Source organism: Lycium ferocissimum, chromosome 3, assembly GCF_029784015.1.
Source record: "Lycium ferocissimum isolate CSIRO_LF1 chromosome 3, AGI_CSIRO_Lferr_CH_V1, whole genome shotgun sequence".
NCBI lineage: Eukaryota > Viridiplantae > Streptophyta > Magnoliopsida > Solanales > Solanaceae > Lycium > Lycium ferocissimum.
The window spans coordinates 11474350-11480492 of record NC_081344.1 but is presented as its reverse complement, the minus strand read 5'-3'; the positions used below and the strand labels follow the sequence as shown (position 1 = coordinate 11480492).

At 32.0% G+C, this 6143-nt stretch overlaps 1 pseudogene; it reads left to right on the top strand.

Moving 5' to 3' along the window:
* Positions 1-1209: 1209 nt before the first annotated feature.
* Positions 1210-2464, top strand: LOC132051258 (putative F-box protein At1g19160; annotated as a pseudogene).
* Positions 2465-6143: the final 3679 nt, after the last annotated feature.

The window sequence follows — 6143 nt, the reverse complement described above, 5'->3', positions numbered from 1 at the left end:
TCTTATATTAACTTGTAATTAATGTTGAGCATAAAGACTGCAATAAATAAGATGTTTATGATTGTATCTAATTATGGTTAACGTTTTTTTCCAGATGAACGTTGAGCTGTCTTTGCATATGAAAGTTGAGCATTTAATTGCAATAACTACTCCTTTTATGCTTGTATTGAATTAAGTTATTTTTCTACGAATTTTTTAATAAATAAAATGAGGTGAAAGGTCAAAAAATTGACAAAAAAGATAAATAGCAATGGAGGCCATAGTGAGGTGCCACATCATGTTATCTATGCTTAACTTTATATTATATATAGATAGATATAGATATAGATTTAATGAGCTAGATTGATTGCATTTTACTTTCTTTGATGTATATCTTATAACGTTTTCAACAAAAATAATTTTTCCAAATTTATTTATGCAAGAAATCACTGAATTCAAATTGAATTTAATTGAGAGAGAGAGAGAGAGATTATAAAAGTCGTTCTAATCAAATATATTTGGGCTAAAATAAGTAACACATTTGGTCGGACAATCGTTATGGTTCTTTTTTCGGATAAAAAAAGAGTCCATATATATATAGCCTTATTTTTTTGGATAAAAAAAAGTCCACTTAGCAAATCAAAAAGAATTAACCTTGTTTTTTCATATTTGCCCCTATTAAGTGTTATATGATCAAATCCCAATGCCTATTTAATTATGGTAGTTTAAAATTACCTATTTTTGTCTAGGATGAAGTATTTTCTTAAGGGGTGTGCAAATGGTAAGTGACACTTTTTTTTTTGATCTAATTGAATTAGAGGGAGTAAACAAGTAGTTCTCTAAACAAATGTGGCACATTCACTCAATATCTATTGGACTTTATTGCTTACTTAAATGCAGTATTATTAGGATTCATTCAAGATTTTGGTGAAAATATTCTGATCTGCTTATATTCTTTGGATATATTGACAACATATATATATATATATATATATATATATATATATATATATATATATATTGCATTTGATTATATTCAACACAAAATTTACCATGAATAGTTTTGTTATCTCCTATTTCGGTATTAAATAAAATGTTTATCCTATTTCATTGTGATATTACGGGTATATTGATGTTGTAATAGTTTTGTTATCATTAAAATTACTTATTCCCCAATAAATATTTACATTTTTGACTTGTTTCTCGATCGACAGGACTTGCAAAGAAAGAATGAAAATCTCCGAGAGAAAGGAGAAAAAAGAAGATCATGATGAGAAGCAACATATCATCACTTGCAATATATCCTATGAAATGGTAATTGAGATACTAGGAAGAGTACCTTGCCAAGATTTGCTAGAAAATTTAACGTTGGTATGCAAGAAATGGCATACAATTATCTACAATGGGAGGTTTGCGTACGCACACCTTGAACACACAATTAAAAAATCTTCATCATTCTCTCAACTGAAGGCTCTTGTTATCTCCACATATGATGGAAAATCTGTCACTGTTTCTTCCTTGGAATGGAATGATAATTTCAAAGACAACCCATTTGGAAACTTGAGGAGTAAACCTATAGAGTTGTTAACGATTGAATATGAGTCGAAGACCTGTATTAATCCAATGTTGTTCCAGAAGGCAAATTGTGTGAATGGTTTTGTTTGTTTTTGGAGTGGACATCATGCTCGACTATGGAATATGTTACAACTCCGCCTAATCCATACTGGTCTCCAAGAATAGATATTCATACTATAGTGGGGCTGGGATTTTGCCCAATTTCATATGAGTACAAAGTAGTCGTTTTTCAACGTCAAGCTCCATATTCAGTGACGATTAAAGGTTCGATTTCAACTATTAATGGAAATGACCAATCATGGAGGTCGTTATTATGGAATCATAATTCAGTTGGACCGGATGGTTGGTCAACGGCATGTGTAAATGGGGTGTTATATTGGTGTACAACGAGTCTTTATCACGATCCACATCATCATAAAGTCGAGAGTGATACAACAACACTTGTTGCTTTCGACGTGGCTAAGAAAGAATTTGATCTAATTGAGGTACCAATAGAAAGCCATGAAGACAATGTAAGTATAGACGAAAAGGGAGGAAAGATTTATGTGATGACAAAAGCAATGTGTCTAAATTTTCGTAGTATCTTGTTCAAGGGATATATTGCTCATAATAATGATGACCTAGGAAGCTTAAGTTCATGGAGGTTAGAGTTTAGTGTGACGATTTATGATATATGAGACGGCATATATAGAGGGAGTATGTCACATGAGCTTTACCAACGAAATTTTGATAGTTGACGCAGGTGATACGATGGGTTTTTTTGATGTTGAAACTGGAAAGGTGTTGGACGAATTTCATAGATTGGGTTTAACAACATCAATGTTAATACCTTATGTGCCAAGTTTGGTAGCTCTTCACCATTACCCAATAAGAGAAAAAAAATTACTTGGACGCTGTGTGCGGTTTATAAGTATTTTATTTTCCATGTGTGTTCGAACAATTTTAAGATTAGTTATTTTAATTCACATTCATCTGTAATTCATTATTGAGATATTTTTCCATCGATCAAATCAGTTTTCATAGCACATCTTCAAGTTCTACCTACTAGTAATTCATATGGTCTTATTTGTTTTAGTTTGATTTTTTTTTCCTTTTAGTAAAGTAAGCCTAGTGTAGCGACGAAAACGGAAAATCATATAAAATAAGATTCGAAAATGATAAAGTTTTAAGCAAGATAGATTCAGACGGCTAGAAGCAATTCTTAAGTGTACATGGACTAAAATCAAAATTAATGAAGCACCAAATAGAGCAATAATTACTTAACATGCATGAAGCGTAAACCCGTCAGCCGGTTCGGGTTAACCGGTTCAAACCGGACCGGTAAAACCGGAACCGGTTGAACCGGTTATTAAATACCGGTCCGGTTTCCATTTTTTTGGAACCGGAACCGGAAAATCAATCGAATTAATTAATTTTTTTTAAAATGTAGCCGTTGGGCTGCTTTGTTGGACCGTTGGCCAACGGTCCATTTGCAAAAATGGCCGTTGCCAAACGGTCCCAAACATATATTTTGCCCCCCCCCCCCCAACCCCAAACTTTTTTTTTTTTTAACAACACTAACCGTCCCCTTTTATATATAACCCTATCTCATTTCCGTTTTAATCACCAATTCATTACTCTTATAACTTTTCTCTCAATCTCTCAATTATAGTTACTTTGCAATAATTAGCCACTTTAAATTTCTCTCAATTAAATATTATTAAGTCTTATTATAGTTTCAATTATTAATTTTGCAATTATAATATTGTTGGTCGAGTTGGTGATTTTGCAACAATCAGAAGTAGCTTTGGTGGATTTGCAATTCTAACCGCCTTTCACCTTTGTTGGAAATTAGTCCGGCAATTTGGTACCTTCGTTCCAACTCTATCTTTATTTTTTAAATTTAATTTACGCAATTTAATTTGTTGCAATTTATTTTCTTGTGATTTATTTGAGCGTGATTTAAATTAATTCTATTTAATAATGGCGAAGAGATATAGACGTAGTGCTGATAGTAGTGGTATTGTTAGGGGTGGGTTTAATGAGGAAACATTTGTGGAAGAAACACCTAATTTAGGTATTGATGTTGGTGGAAATAATCCACCTTTAGATCATGAGGCAATGCAACAACATTATACCGACACTTTTAATGAAATTGATGATGATGAAACACAAGCCCTCGAAAATCCCATAGGAGATACAGGTCCTGCACAATCACATACACACGATAAACCGCCTAGAACTCGTAAGCCAACCGCTAAAATTTGGAAATTTATGACTAAGGATAAGGAAAGCCAAACAGCTAAATGTACCCTATGTGGACAAGTATTTGCTTTTAGGCAAGGAACTAGTAAGGATGGTGGAACGGGTACACTAAATGGTCATATGAGAAAGAAATATATGGATGTTTGGGGAGAGCAAACGGGTTCAAATGTGGGGGGGTATTCAAATGACGATAGACCACGAACCAGTAAAAATTTTAAGTATGACAAGAAAAAAGAGCGTGTATAAATAGCTAAAATGGTAGCTTATTATTGTTTACCATTTTCCTTTCCTTCAGGTTTGGGGTTTGTTACTTACATTCAACGTTGTTATAATCCGTTATTTGAGGGTATTCCTAGAAGTACTTGTAGAGCGGATGTTATAGATTTGTATAAAAAATATAGATTTTATTTGCGCCATGTATTTAATTCTTTAAATTGTAATGTTTCTCTTACAACGATTTGGGTCTTAGTCTTAACAAGTTAGATTTTTTTGCTACTACATGTCATTGGGTTGATGATAATTGGGTTATGCAAAAAAGAATTATAGCTTTTTTATATGATGAAGGGAAAGGTCGTTACGATGGAAAATTTTTAGCGGATTCAATGTCTACTATTATGAGATTTTTTAACATTTATAGAAAAACACTTTGTATTGCTTTAGATAATGCTACTAATAATACAAAGGCGATTGTTCTTTTAAAAGAAATTAAACCCTCCACTAAAAAATGTTTTCATGTGAGATGTAGTTGTCACATTTTAAACTTAATTGTTAAAGATGGTCTTATGTGTTTTGATTCTATTAAAAAAGTTAGAGATGCGGTTGCGTTTCTTTTTTGTAATGCTAATAGGGGAAAGTGAGAGATTTTAAGAATTGTTGTGTGGAAAATAACCTTAGACCTAGAAAAATTCAAGTAGAAATTGAGACTAGGTGGAACTACACTTACATTATGCTACAACAAGCATATGAGTATATGATTCCCATACAACAAGTTCACAACAAATATAATATTAATAATGATGATTGGTTAAATTTTACGCATTGGGAAGATGTTAAGGAATGTGTTGAACTCTTAGAAATTTTTTATAATGCAACTCTTGCTTTTTCTAAACAATTCTATCCCACGGTAACCGGAATTTTAGCCTACTTAGCGGAAATAACTAGAGTTTTACAAGAGTATGAATATAAACCCGGTTATCAAGCGGCTATTTTTGATATGACAACAAAATTTAAGAAGTATTTTTTTTCCATCCCAACTTTATTTATATTGAGTTCTCTTTTAAATCCTTGTTTAAAAGTGTCTTATACTAAAGCATTGGTTAATCAAATTTATACATTTTTAGAAATTGAAGGGGAGTTGAACCATCTTTAGGTGAAATGACCTCGCTATTGATGCTGAGTTTAGAAAAGTTTTTAGTCATTATTCTAATTTGGAAGAACATGCTACACCCGTTGCTCCACGCCTTACTACTTCTCAAAGTAGCAAAAAGGGCTTGTCGGGTTTGTCGCATTTAAAAGTTTTACATTCACATCCAACTCCTTCTTGTAATGCAAACTTTGATGAATATCACTTTTATTTGATGCAGCCAAATGTGGATATCAAGGAACTAGATGATTTGGACGTCTTAGCATGGTGGAAGAAATACAAGGCAAGTCATCCGATACTCTCAAGAGTGGCTCGAGATATCCTTACGGTTCAAGTATCAACCGTGGCTTCGGAGAGTGCATTTAGCCAAGGAAGACAACAAATTGGAGACCATAGACACTCATTATCCGGATTTAGCTTGCAAAGTGTGCATTCGCGATTGGATTAGATCGGAGCGACGCAACCAAAACTTAGAAGCGGTGGAAGGCGAAGAGGAAGAGATTGAAGATTTGATAGCAAGTTGAGACCAAATGGAAGACTTTGAAGATATCTTCATGGCCGAATATGATATGGGGAAATTAACCAAATGATTGAGAATTGGTGATTTTATTATTCTACTATTTCTTTGCAACTCATGTATTATTTACAAGAATGAATAAAATATATGGCTCATTGAGCTTTCTTCTATTTACTTGTGTTCATATTTTTACTTATATTAAGTTAGGAATATACCTAAAATATACTAAAAATATACTTATAATATACATCTACTTAAATTAAAAACTAGAAAGTTATATACTTGAAAAATAACTAAAATATACTAAGAATATACTTATAATATAAATATACTTAATTTATAAAATACGAATTTATAAACTTAGAAAAAAAATTAAGCTATAAATAACTTAAGTGATAATATATAAGTATATATAGTAACATATAACTTAAACATATATATATATATATATATATATATATATAT